Genomic DNA, 15,572 nt, shown 5'->3' on the forward strand with positions numbered 1-15,572 from the left:
GTCCTGCAACGGTATCAGATAAGCCGCCATGAGAGGGTCCTTGGAATCCCACTTGCCGGACACCTGTTGAGCCACTAGATCCGAGTCGCCAAGACATCTGACCCGGCTCAAGCTCATCTCTTTTGCCACTCGAAGACCATGGAGCAAGGCTTCATACTCTGCTGCGTTGTTAGTGCAAGGAAATATTAATCGTAACACATAACAAATATTGTCACCTCGTGGGGAAGTTAGCAAAACTCCAGCCCCCGAGCCTTCCAACTTCCTGGAGCCATCAAAATGAATAGTCCAATACGTGTTGTCTGGCTTCTCTTCTGGCATCTGCATCTCTGTCCAGTCATTGATGAAGTCAACCAGGGCTTGAGATTTAATTGCAGTACGTGGAACATACTTCAACCCATGAGACCCAAGCTCAGTTGCCCACTTGGCGACTCGCCCAGTGGCTTATCTGTTTTGAATAATGTCTCCCAAAGGAGCAGAGCTAACCACAGTGATTGGATGTCCCTGAAAGTAATGCTTAAGCTTCTGGTTTGCCATGAACATCCCATATACAAGCTTCTGCCAATGTGGATATCGTTGCTTAGATTCAATGAGCACTTCACTGACGTAATAAACCGGCCGTTGAACCGGATACTCTTTGCCAGCCTCCTTGCGCTCTACCACAATAGCCACACTAATAGCTCGTGAGTTGGCAGCCACGTATAACAATAGCGGCTCTTTCTCAATTGGAGCAGCCAGGACTGGCGGCTCAGCAAGTTGTGTCTTCAGATCCTCAAAAGCGGTGTTCGCAGCATTGCCCCAAATAAAAGCATCTGTTTTCTTCATCATCTGATACATAGGCATTGCCTTTTCCCCTAACCGGCTTATGAACCGGCTCAAAGCAGCACCTCGACCCACCAGCCGCTGGACATCATTGATGCATGTTGGTTTGGCTAGGGATGTAATTGCCTTGATTTTCTACGGGTTAGCTTCAATGCCCCGGTTGGACACCAAAAAACCCAAAAGCTTGCCGGCTGGGACTCCAAAAACACGCTTGGCCGGGTTAAGCATCATCTTGTAGACCCGGAGATTATCAAAAGTCTCTTTCAGATCTGTGATCAAGGTTTCCTCTTTCCTGGATTTGACCACTATGTCATCCACATAAGCATGAACATTACGTCCAATCTGATCGTGAAGATAATTATGCACACACCGCTGGTAAGTCGCCTGGGCACTCTTAAGCCCGAAAGGCATAGACACATAGCAGAAAGCTCCAAAGGGAGTAATAAAAGCTGTCTTCTCCTGATCTTTGATCACCATCTTAATCTGATGATAACCGGAATAAGCATCCAAGAAACTCAAACGTGTGCAACCCGAAGTAGCATCAATGATCTGATCAATACAAGGGAGATCAAAAGGATCAGCCGGACAAGCTTTGTTCATATCGGTGTAATCTACACACGTACGCCAGGTGCCATTCTTTTTTAGTACAAGCACTGGGTTAGCTAACCACTCCGGGTGAAAGACTTCCACAATGAACCAGGCTGCTAAGAGCCAGGCCACCTCTTCTCCAATGGCCTTGCGCCTTTCTTCATTGAACCGTCGGAGAAACTGTCTTACAGGTTTGAACTTTGTATCGATATTAAGAGTGTGCTCAGCGAGTTCCCTCGGGACACCCGGCATGTCTGAAGGTTTCCATGCAAAGATGTCCCGGTTCTCACGGATGAACTCGATGAGCGTGCTTTCCTATTTCGGATGCAAGTTTGCGCTGATGATCAACTGTTTGGATTAGTCGCCAGGTACAAAGTCAACCATCATAGTGTCATCAGCTGATTTGAATTTCAACTCCGGCTCATGCTCTGTTGTTGGTTTCTTTAATGACGTCATGTCTGCCGGGTCAACATGATCCTTGTAAAATTTTAACTCCTCTATTGCACAAACAGATTCAACATAGGCAGCATCACCTTCTTCACACTCCAAGGTTATATTCCGGCTCCCATGTACTGTAATGGTGCCTTTATGACCAAGCATCTTGAGCTGCAAATACATGTAACACGGCCGAGCCATGAACTTGGCATAAGCCGGCCGCCCAAACAGAGCATGATATGGGCTCTTGATCTTAACCACCTCAAAGGTTAATTTTTCCGCTCTGGAGTCATACTCATCCCCAAAGGCTACTTCCAGCTCAATCTTACCAACTGGGTATGCCGACTTACCAGGTACCACACCGTGAAAAACAGTGTTGGATTGTTTAAGGTTTTTATCAGTCAATCCCATCCGGCGGAACGTCTCATAGTAGAGGATGTTGATGTTGCTGCCTCCGTCCATGAGTACCTTAGTAAACTTGTATCTACCAACTTGAGGTGCCACCACCAAAGCCAAGTGACCCGCATTATCAACCCGGGGCGGGTGATCCTCTCTGCTCCACACAATAGGTTGCTCTGACCAACGTAGATAACGTGGAACTGCTGGCTTAACAGCATTGATGGCTCTCTTGTGAAGTTTCTGGTCCCTCTTACATAAGCTGGTGGTAAATACATGATATTGCCCACTACTCAGCTGCTTCGGGTTGCTCTGATAACCGGATTGCTGCTACTGATTACCCTGGTCGGGTTGCTGATTATATCCTCCTTGGTGACCAGGATAACCTTGACCGTGAAAACCTCCTCCGCCTGAGCCAGCTCCCGGGCCCTGAAAGCCGCCTCCACCTGAACCGCCACCTGGGCCGTGACCCCCGTCAAATGTATTTGAATTTTTAAATGCCTTCATGATCATGCAATCTTTCCACAGGTGAGTGGCTGGTTTCTCCTGGGTGCCGTGCTTTGGACAAGGTTCATTCAACAACTGCTCCAGGGTGGGGCCTGACCCGCCCAATCGAGGGGGTTGTCTGCCCTTGCATCGTTGATTACCACCCTGCGCATTATTATTAGCAACAAACTCATCAGCATTACGTTTATTACCTCCCTGATTTGCCGGGTTATGCTGGTGACCCTTTCCGTTGCCGTTCTTCTTTCCCTTTGTTGCCTTTTCTTCGTCAGACACCGGGTCTTTGGTGGTATCAGAATCAGCATACTTGATGAGAGCCACCATCAATGTTCCCATGTCATTACAGTCACATTTGAACCGCCCCAGCTTCTGCTTTAGAGGTTCAAAACGGCAATTTTTCTCCAACATTAAAACTGCTAAGCCGGCATCCATCTTATCAGATGAATGTATTATCTCCTTGACCCGGCGCACCCAATGGGTTGTAGATTCACCATCCTCTTGCTTGCAATTGGTCAGGTCCACAATCGACATTGGCTGCTTACACGTGTCCTTAAAGTTCTGGATGAACCACGCTTTCAACTCTGCCCATGAGCCGATAGAATTGGGTGGCAATCCCTTCAACCAAGTCCGAGTTGTTCCTCCAACATCATAGTAAAATACTTGGCCATTGCAGCGTCGCTAACCTGCAATAGTTCCATAGCCATCTCATAACTCTCAATCCAAGCCCCCGGTTGTAGGTCAGCCGTGTAATTAGGCACCTTACGAGGCCCCTTGAAATCTTTGGCAACCGCTCATTGCGTATGGCCGGTACCAAGCAAGGCACGCCGCCGGTTCTTGTGGCCACTCCTGCCTCAACCGAGGTTGCTGGATAAGCCGGAAAGGTTTGATGAGCCGCCTGCTCTACCGCCATTTGAGCCGCTCGTTCCGCCTCTTGATGAATCCTCTCTTGATCCGCCAAGTTAAAGGCTCCAGCCCGCATCGGCTCATGCCTATATGGCCGGTTGTGGCATTGAGCATTACTTAACATCTCTGTAGACTCCATGTGCCTACTGTAACTCGGGCTCCGGCTTGGGCGAGGAGTTGAATGGATCATGTCTTGACTGTAGGAGTATGCATCCTGCTGGGCCAGAGCTGTCTGAAGTAGTTCTCTTACCCTTCGGGTTTCAATTGCTGCTGGCGAGTTGCCTTCCATTGGAAGAGCCGCCAAACGAGCCGACGCTGCGGTGAGGTTTTCTAGAGGGTTGGAGAAGTGACCTGGCGGTGTGGACACATAACGAGGAGGAGCTGTATTTATACGAGGAGGCTCCATGGCGCGTGGCTGAACTGGTGCACCGGGTGTTGTCACCCGGTTTGCCTCCGGCGGGTTGCTCCCCCCAGCCCCAGGTGTATGGAACAGGTTCCTCGGATCCAGCGTTAGAGGTAGACGCGACTGAGTTTTCTGATGCCTCCTCCTCATGACCACGTTTGATGCGTTCAGATCCACCGAGAGCCGGAAAGTTTCTGCTTGAAGTTGTTGAGCATGAGCATCTAGAGCTACTCGTTCTGCTGCCATCCGGGTTTCCTCTGCGGCTAGATTTTTCTTAGCTTGCACCATCTCCTCCCGCACGCGTGCCACTTCTGTGTCGTGCTGGGCTTTATCCGCCGGCTCTACCACGGCGGTTAATAGAGTCGTCAGCCTATCCATGAGGTCCATTAGAATCTGAGCCGGGGGGCATGCGGGGTCTCCTGACCCGGCCGCTGCCGACCCGGTAGTTGCTGCTGCCGCTGTGGTAGAGTTCTGCCCGGGCTGCATCCCTGCCATGAAGACTCCGGTCCAATTCGGTGGCTCAAGGGGGTCCGGAATACTACTGCCATCGGAACAGCCCCCGAGCATGCCGTCTTGCAGCTGGTACAACGAGTCTGTCTCACCTGTTGATGATGCAGTATCAGAGCAGATGGCCGTCTCCCCGCCTTCCACCGATCCTTCGGAGTATTCACCGCCGTGGATGCAGCCTACGAAGGCATGCTTCATGACAGACTGAACACGGGTGGTCCCGGTGTGCTGAGCCGTTTCGATGAGGTTGGTGTGGACGTCCGGCTCAGGGCCCGACTCACCGATCTGGCCGATGAAGACGTGAATTCCTCTGAAGGGGACCCGGTACCGGTACTCGATTGAGCCGGCCTCGGGGCCGCAGCCTTCATCGTCGATGTAGAGCTTGCCGCGATGACTCTTGGTCATCCGGCCCACAGCGTATCCCTTGAGCCCTTCGAAGTTGCCCTTCAAGAACTCAAATCCACCATGCACTGGCCCCACGATGGGCGCCAACTGTCTTGGAGTTGACACGACAGATGTCCTAGAGCAAGGACTTAGTCGTAGGGCCATCGCACTAGGAAGCTTAAAGGGTTTAATTGGGACAAAGGACACGAGAGAGTTTTTATACTAGTTCGGCCCCTTACGATGAAGGTAAAAGCCTATGTCTAGTTGGGATTGGTATTGCTGAGGTTTCGATCTCCAAGGGGCTCAACTCGCCGGCTTGGTTATCGATCTCCTTGTTACTTTCCCTAAGCCGCCGCCAGGTCGTCCCCTTATATACACGGGTTGACACCTGGTGGCCTACAGAGTCTCGGCCGGCTCATAAAACGTGTCCGGCTCGGTGACTTCCTTCACATGCCTTTCTCTACAAGCCTTTCTTTACATAAGTCGGTTTACAATGTTGGGCCTTAAGCCGCCTTTGGGCTTATGCCCTTTACAATTCTTAATACACTATCACCTTGAATATTAGTGGGCTTCTTTCTGTAACCCGCCATTGGGGTTGACCCGGCCCCTCCTGGGCGGGTCATACCTGGTAGCTATATCCCTAACAGGTTCGCTAGGAAGGTGAGTTAGAGGCTTCACATGGCAATATGGGAGGCATGTTAAACAAGTGGTAGTTAGCTCGACATAGGGATAGAGCGAACAACTAGAAAGCAAAGATAGAAGTGATATCGAGGGTATGGTCATCTTGCCTAGAATGTTCTCTGAGTTGTCGAAAGCTTGCTCCTCGTTAGCATACTCAACAGGTTCCTCATTCACGTACTCGTCTCCCGGCTCTACCCAAAGCAAGAACACAGGCAATGGAAGAACAATCAATCATGGTGCAATGCACAAGCAACATGATGCAATACATGGCATGGAATGCAAGATATGATATGCAATGCATATGAGTGCTCCGGAAGCGAAAGGATGATCAAGGCATCAACTTGGCAAACCAAGTAAGCCGCTGGAAAGATGAGGTAATTTCGGTTGAAATCGATACAAGGATCCCCAAAAATGGATGCACGGTTTGCAAATGACAAGCAATACAAGGATGATGCAAATTTGCGATTAACAACATGATAGCACTTAGAATGCAACACGAAACTATGATGCACATGGTAGTGATGTACTCCAACATAGCAACAAAGCACATGGTAGTGATGTACAAGAGATGCTTCACAAAACATAAACACTGATCTACGGCTAAATCACACTAGAACAGGTTCAAACAAGCATGGGAAAAGTGCAAAAGATATCAGTTTCACAGAGAGTGAAAATACTAACATGTCAAAAAAACATCAGGAAGCACTGTTTAGAGCAAGCAAACAACATGCTATTGGAACATATCATGGCAAACAAAGGCATGTCATGCTAGTGCTAAACACACTTAACAAAACTCTCTTACTGATCATTAGCCAAAAAGGTACAAAAAATATGATTACACCCATGCAAACATAGCATGTTTTATAAACAGATTCAGACTTGGTGGAATTTCAGGACATGGCAGAAACAGATTCATGATAGCAACTTTACAAGCTCATGCACTCACTACAAAGCATTTCATGACAACACAAGCATACCAACAGTAGACATGTTCATTAAGCTAAACATGGCAAGAGCAAGTTCATAGGGTACATGCATCACTAGCAAAACACATGGCAATATTGATCATCATGTTAATAGTCTGCCAGGAACATTATTTAGCAAAAGTAGAGCAAGGAAATGACGTGCTAGATTGCTCCATAATTGCAACCCGAGGCATGAATGGATAGAGCAATATCACGCCCTTTAAACACTCTTACTGAACTATTTTAAAATATGCATGGATCTCATGGTAGCAACAAGTTTACATGGCATCAAAATAACATCAGGAAAAGGACTTAGCAAAATCACTGTTTGAAATCAGCAACATTATGGAGCCTACTTTGCATGCTTGTGCTAGTCACCACATAGCTCACAAAAATACAAGCCTTGCACCCCTGTAAATACGGCATGATGGAGATCATAAAACATATAGACATCATGCTCATAGGATGCACACCCAAAATGCAACGAAAATGACAAATCACCATGTTCTGTTAAGAACCAGCAGTTAACATTTTATAGCACACTTGCAACGACTATAATGGCATCAAAATGGACAGTAACATGCATTGAAATGCCACTAACATGAAGAACATCGCGAGACGAACATTTTGATATACATATGCATGAAACGGATCTACGGTCATCTAGATATGGCATATCAAAGTGGGCATAAAAATGTCACGGGGAAAAGACTTAGGCGATTTTTACCCTCTGGATCTGGATCTAGCGTTTCGAGGCATGCATCCCGAGGCAGCCGGAGCTTGTCGCCGGACTTGCGCCGGAGAGGAGGAAGACGTTGCTAGAGCTCGGGAACGATGTTGTCGGTGAGGGGGGCGGAGCGGCGCCGGCGAGGGTCGGCGCGGGCGGCCGCTCCCGGATCTGGCGCGACACGCGAGGAGAGGATGAGGGGTGGCGGCACTGTCGGTGGCGAAGGACGGCAGCGGCGACAGCAATGCGGCGGCGGGTTGCGCTGGCGCGGCGGAGGGCGAGGGCGCGCGAGGAGGAGGCGCTGGCCCGGAGCGGCAGGGAGCGGGCCGGCTGTGGGCTGCGCAGGCCACGGCGGCGGTGGGTGGCGGCGTGCCACATGGCGGTTCCCGATTGGCATGGGCGCAGTGGTGGTTTTCGTCCGGTGGCGCCCGGACATGTCCGGCGGCACGGAGGGACCTTGGCTAGGGTTTGGACTGTGAAATTTCGGGGCATGCACATATTTATAGGTAGAGGCAGCTAGGAGTGTCCAAATGAGATGTGGTTTCGCCCACACGATCGTGATCCAACGGCGGAGAGCATGGAGGGGGTTTAGATGGGTTATTGGGTTGTTTGGAGGGGTGTTGGGCTGCAACAAGAGAGGGGCTTTTACGGTTACCCGGTTAACCGTTGGGGCATCAAACGACCTCCAAATGGAACGAAATTTGACAGGTGGCCTACCGGTGATGTACCAAGGCCACTCGAAAAATCTCGGCCCATTACGAGAACGTTTTTCTCCTGCTCACGAAACGAGGTTAGAAGGGTGCAACGGGTACACGAGAGAGCATCGGATTGTGAAACGGACAATGGGGGAAAAGACCGGATGCATGAGACAAACATGAATGCAAATGAGATGCACATGATGACATGATATGAAATTAATGACATGAAGAAAATGCAAAACAAAGACAAAACCCAACCACGAAGGGAATATCATATCACATAGCCGAAGATGGCAAGAGTCGGAGTTACAAATATCGAAAGTTACATCCGGGGTGTTACAATACTGGCATCACCCGCTCCAATTTAGATGGCTGATAAACAGGAAACATAGTTGAATGTATAGACATTGTATGAGAGACAAATGCAATAGATAGTGTGGAAAAAAGAGGGCATGAAGTAGTTGACATATATATTGTTTAACTAAAATGGATAGCATGACATAATTTCACATATATGATGTCTATCTAAACTGGATAGCATAGCATAACATAATTCAAAGATATGATGAATAACTAAACAGGATCGCATGACATAATTCAAATACATGTTTCTAAGTAATCAGGATCGCATGATTTAATTCACATATGTGATTTATATGCTAAGCAGAGAGCATTCGATATGATGTCTGAACTAAGAACATGGTGTTGAATATTGTGTATATGATGTCTAAACTATGCAATGCAAGACACCATATGCATGATATGAGAAGTATAATCGTGCCAAGTTAGAGCATACACCTCGGTGGGGGAATGGGACTGGTCATCTGTCTCTGAATCCATCTCTGAGGAGCTATCGGGACCCAACAAGAGATCTACTTCGACAGGTAGCATTGTCTGCTCTGAAGGCCTTGTTTTCACTCCAGATTTTTCCATCTCCCACCGAAATGGCTGATTCATGGGAAGAGTAGTTTAATGTACAAACATTGTCGACAAATGGAAATGTAATGAAGAGAAGGATGGGCAAGATATCATTCAAATATATGATGTCTGGTTAAACAGGATGGCATTGCACATTTCACATATATTATGGCTGCCTAAAACACATGAGACTGCATAATTCCCATATATGGTATAGAAACTAAACATGTGGCATTACAGAACATATCTAAACTAAGCAGATGACGTATATGATGTCAAAAGTAGGCACTGCAAGGCAACATATGCATGATATGACTAACATCATCATGCCAAGGTAGAGCAAACACCTTGGGGGAAATAGGAGTGGTCAGCTGTGTCTGAATCCACCTCAGAACAGATACCTTCCTATGGATTACAATCTAGAGATGGGGGAGGGTTTGCCATTGAACCCACCATGGAGTGATGTATGCATGACATTGCATTGCCGCGCAAAACTCTTCTATTTTTCTCTACATGTTCAACATGACCGTGTACAATATCTGACATGCATACGAAAAACATATGGTGATATTATGTAAGGAGAGCATGCAGAAATCGTGGATGGATCCAAAAATAATGATAGCAGGCTGATGATTGCCTTAATTTAATAAATAGACAGATGATGATTGCTTTACTATTTGTTTCGCACCCAAGATGAACAACATATGCATACCCTAGGTGAACCAAATATTAGACAGAGATACTATTCATTGCTACCTCGATATGTGCCCCACAACTAATTTAGAACTCAAGTTTGAACATTAATTTGGACCTGATTTGGAGTCTAAGAGGTGAACAGGACGATAAAGTAGAAGGTAATTTTAAGCAATGCATAACATAAGAAGAAACAAAAGAGTGCGACCTCTCTTGTGGACTCGTGTACTCCTTAGGTTCATCTGATGAGTCGATGATGGTGATGCCGTTGCGGTGGGTGCCGGCGGCAGGGAAGGAGATCTGAGGCGGCGAAAGACGGTCACGAGTCGTGATGTCTGGTTTGGTGGATGCTTCTGTCGATGGAGTAGCTCAGGTGAGGTGGACGACATCATAGAAGGAGCAGGACAAACCACACAAAGTTTCCTTCAACACCTACCTGTAACTGAAGTAATTCTATAACGGCTCATTTGGCTTGCATGATTCTAAAAACGCAGGTTTAGGAAAACCACCGGAATAGGATAGGAATGCACATGGTAAACAGAGCATTTGTAAACACATGATTTCTGTCAACTTGGGTGTTTGGTTCACAGGAATTGGAAGAGCATAGGAATTCAAAGAAACATGGCCAAAATAAAGTGAAACCATATGAAAGTGTGTACAGTTAGAATGTTATTCTGCCACTAATGCACTTGGTCTTGTCTTCATGCATAGGATTTTGAAAAGTAGGTCCAGGTGGATGTTTTCCTCCATTCCTTTCAACAAAATGCATGAATAATTGAATAGTAGAGTGCCATAGGAAAATTTCCTATTGCTATATTTTTCCGTTGAACCAAAATAGCCCTAATGGATCGACATGAATGTAGAGTAATAAGTGATGCAACAAGTGTACAACTAATACGTCTCCAACGTATCTATAACTTTTTATTGTTCCATGCTATTATATTATTCGTTTTGGATGTTTAATCAGCTTTAATATGCTCTTTTATATTATTTTTGGGACTAACCTATTAACCGGAGGCCCAGAGCCAGTTTCTGTTTTTTTGCCTCTTTTAGAGTTTCACAGAAAAGGAATACCAAACAGGGTCCAAATGGAATGAAACCTTCGCGGTGATCTTTCTTGGACCGAAAGCAAACCCGAGGCAGGAGGGCACGCCCAGGGGGTTGGCGCACCCCCACCCTCCTGTGCCCCACATAGCTCCATCAAGGTACTTCTTTCGCCTATATATACTCGTATACCATAGATCGATCGTAGAGAGCCACAAAACCACTTATCCACCACTGTAACCTTTTGTACTCGTGAGATCCCATCTTGGGGCCTTTTCTGGCGATTTGTCGGAGGGGGAATGGATCATGGAGGGCTTCTACATCAACACCATAGCCTCTTCGATGAAGCGTGAGTAGTTTACCACATACCTTCGGGTCCATAGTTATTAGCTAGATGACTTCTTCTCTCTCTTTTATACTCAATACAAAGTTCTCCTTGATGTTCTTGGAGATCTATTCGATGTAATACTCTTTTGCGGTGTGTTTGCCAAGATCCGATGAATTGTGGGTTTATGAACAAGATTATCTACGAATATTATTTGGTTCTGCTCTGAATTCTTATATGCATGATTTGATATCTTTACAAGTCTCTTCGAATTATCGGTTTAGTTTGGCCTACTAGATTGATCTTTCTTGCAATGGGAGAAGTGCTTAGCTTTGGGTTCAATCTTGCGGTGTCCTTTCCGAATGACAGTAGGGTCAACAAGGCACGTATTGTATTGTTGCCATCGAGGATGAAAAGATGGGGTTTATATCATATTGTTTGAGTTTATCCCTCTACATCATGCCATCTTGCTTAAAGCATTACTCTTTTCTCATGAACTTAATACTCTAGATGCATGCTGGATAACGGTCAATGTGTGGAGTAATAGTAGTAGATGCAGAATCGTTTTGATCTACTTGATACAGACGTGATGCCTATATTCATGATCATTGCCTAGATATTCTCATAACTATGCACGTTTCTATCAATTGCTTGGCAGTAATTTGTTCACCCACCGTAATGCATGCTATGTTGAGAGAAGCCACTAGTGAAACCTATGGCCCCCAGGTCTCTTTCTTATTATATTGAATCTCTTTTATTTACATCCCATCTCGTTTACTATTTTGCAATCTTTACTTTCCAATCTATACAAGAAAAATACCAAAAATATTTACTTTATTATCTTTATCAGATCTCACTTTCGCGAGTGGCCGTGAAGGGATTGACAACCCCTTTATCACGTTGGTTGCAAGGTTCTTGATTGTTTGTGCGGGTACTAGGTGACTTGTGCGTTGTCTCCTACTGGATTGATACCTTGGTTCTCAAAAACTGAGGGAAATACTTACGCTACTTTGATGCATCACCCTTTCCTCTTCAATGGAAAACCAATGCATGCTCAAGAGGTAGCAAGAAGGATTTCTGGCGCCATTGCGGGGAGATCTACGCCAAGTCATGACATACCAAGTACCCATCATAAACTCTTCTCCCTCGCATTACATTATTTGCCATTCGCCTCTCGTTTTCCTCTCCCCCACTTCTAAAATGATTTCCGAAAACCCTTGCCTTTTATTCGCCCCTTTTCCGTTCATCTTTGTTTGGTTGCTTCTTGTGTGCTTGTGTGTTGGATTTATTGTTTATCACGATGGCTCAAGATAATACCAAATTGTGTGACTTTTCCAATACCAACAACAATGATTTTATTAGCACTCTAATTGCTCCTACTACCGATGCTGAATCTTGTGAAATTAATACCGCTTTGTTGAATCTTGTTATGAAAGATCAATTTTCTGGCCTTCCTAGTGAAGATGCCGCTACCCATCTAAACAACTTTGTTAATTTGTGTGATATGCAAAAGAAGGAATATGTGGATAATGATATTGTTAAATTGAAGCTATTTCCGTTTTCGCTTAGAGATCATGCTAAAACTTGGTTCTCTTCTTTGCCTAAAAATAGTATTGATTCATGGAATAAGTGCGACGATGCTTTTATCTCTAAGTATTTTCCTCCCGCTAAGATCATCTCTCTTAGGAACGATATTATGAATTCTAAGCAACTTGATCATGAGCATTTTGCACAAGCTTGGAAGAGGATGAAATTAATGATACGTAATTGACCTACTCATGGTTTGAATTTGTGGATGATTATAAAAAATTATGCCGGATTGAATTTTGCCTCTAGAAATCTTTTAGATTCAGCCGCGGGAGGCACTTTTATGGAAATCACTTTAGGAGAAGGTACTAAACTCCTAGACAATATTATGGTTAATTATTCTCAATGGCACACTGAAAGATCCACTAGTAAAAAAGTTCATGCGATTGAAGAGATTAATGTTTTGAGTGGAAAGATGGATGAACTTATGAATTTGATTTCTAATAAAAGTGTCTCTTCTAATCCTAATGATATGCCTTTGTCCACTTTGATTGAGAATAATAATGAATCTGTGGATGTGAATTTTGTTGGTAGGAACAATTTTGGTAACAACACGTATAGAGGAAACTTTAATTCTAGGTCGTTCCCTAGTAATTCCGCTAATAATTATGGCAATTCCTACAACAAATCTTATGGAAATTTTAATAAGATTCCCTCTGAATTTAAGATTAGTGTTAAAGAATTTATGAGTTTGCAAAAGAATTTCAATGCTTTGGTTGAAGAAAAATTGCTTAAGATTGATGAGTTGGCTAGGAACGTGGATAGAATTTCTCTTGATGTTGAATCTTTGAAACTTAGATCCCTAAACATGATATCAATGAGTCTCTCAAAGCCATGATAATTTCCATTGATGAGTGCAAAGAAAGAACCGCTAGGATGCGTGCTAAAAAAGATTGCTTTGTGAAAGCATGTTCTTCTAGTTTTCATGATAATAACGATGAAGATCTAAAAGTGATTGATGTGAATCCTATTAAATCTTTGTTTTCCAATATGAATCTCCATAAATATGGGACTGGAGATGAGTCAACTTTAGTTAAAAGGCGTCCCAATAATTCGGAGTTTTTAGATCTTGATGAAAAAATTAATAAAAGTGGGATTGAAGAGGTCAAAACTTTACATAGCAATGAACCCACTATTTTGGATTTCAAGGAATTTAATTATGATAATTGCTATTTGATAGATTGTATTTCCTTGTTGCGATCCGTGTTAAATTCTCCTCATGCTTATAATTAAAATAAAGCTTTTACTAAACATATCGTCTTGCAATCCTATGAAGAAAAACTTAAACTAGAAGTTTCTATCCCTAGAAAACTTTATGATGAGTGGGAACCTACTATTAAAATTAAGATTAAATATTATGAATGATATGCTTTGTGTGATTTGGGTGCTAGTGTTTCCACGATTCCAAAAACTTTGTGTGATGTGCTAGGTTTCCGTGAAATTGATGATTGTTCTTTAAATTTGCATCTTGTGGATTCCACCATTAATAAACCTATGGGAAGGATTAATGATGTTCTTATTGCTGTAAATAGGAATTATGTGCGTGTAGATTTCATTGTTCTTGATATAGATTGCAATCCTACATGTCCTATTATTCTTAGTAGACCTTTCCTTAGAACGATTGGTGCAATTATTGACATGAAAGAAGGAAATATTAGATTCCAATTTCCGTTAAGGAAAGGCATGGAATACTTTCCTAGGAAGAAAACTAAATTTCCGTATGAATCTATTATGAGAGCCACTTATGGATTGCACACCAAATATGACAATACCTCGATATATTCTTGTTTGTATGCCTAGCTAGGGGCCTTAAACGATATCGCTTGTTGGGAGGCAAACCGATTTTATTTTTGTTATTTAATTTTTGTTCCTGTTTAGTAATAAATAATTCATCTAGCTTCTGTTATGATTGTGTTTTGTATGTTTTAATTAGTGTTTGTGCCAAGTAAACCCTTTAGGATCTTCTTGGGTGATTGTTGTTTGATCTTGCTGTAAAAACAGAAAGTATGCGCTCAAGAAGATAATATTTAATTTTTACCAGAGAGCGATAAAATACCAATTACAACTACAGTAGATCAATATACAAATTGTCCTGGTCTCCCTAATTTTTCAGAATTTTTGGAGTTACAGAAGTATTCGAAAGTTACAGATTGCTACAGATTGTTCTGTTTTTGATAGATTCTGTTTTTCATGTGTTGTTTTCTTATTTTGATGCATCTATGGCTAGTATCGGTCGGTATGAACCATATAGAAGTTGGAATACAGTAGGTTTAACACCAATATAAATAAAGAATGAGTTTATTACAGTACCTTGAAGTGGTGGTTTATTTTCTTATACTAACGGAGCTCATGAGATTTTCCGTTGAAGTTTTGTGTTGTGAAGTTTTCAAGTTTTTGGGTAAACATTTGATGGATTATGGTATAAGGAGTGGCAAGAGCCTAAGCTTGGGGATTCCCAAGGCACCCCAAGATAAAATTCAAGGACAACCAAAAGGCTAAGCTTGGGGATGCCCCGGAAGGCATCCCCTCTTTCGGCTTCGTCTATCGGTAACTTTACTTGAGGCTATATTTTTATTCACCACATGATATGTGTTTTGCTTGGAGCGTCTTGTATAATTTGAGTATTTGCTTTTTAGTTTACCACAATCATCCTTGCTGTACACACCTTTTGGGAGAGACACGCACGAATCGGAATTTATTAGAATACTCTATGTGCTTCACTTATATCTTTTGAGCTAGATAATTTTGCTCAAGTTCTTCACTTATATCTTTTTAGAGCACGGTGGGGGTTTTATTTTATAGAAATTATTGATCTCTAATGCTTCACTTATATTATTTTTAGAGTCTTTTAGAACAGCATGGTATTTTGCTTTGGCTATAAAATTAGTCCTAATATGATGGACATCCAAGATGGGTATAACAAAAACTTTCATATAAAGTGCATTGAATACTATGAGAAGTTTGATTCCTTATGATTGTTTTGACATATGAAAAT

This window comes from Triticum aestivum, chromosome 4A, assembly GCF_018294505.1.
Source record: "Triticum aestivum cultivar Chinese Spring chromosome 4A, IWGSC CS RefSeq v2.1, whole genome shotgun sequence".
Classification (NCBI taxonomy): domain Eukaryota; kingdom Viridiplantae; phylum Streptophyta; class Magnoliopsida; order Poales; family Poaceae; genus Triticum; species Triticum aestivum.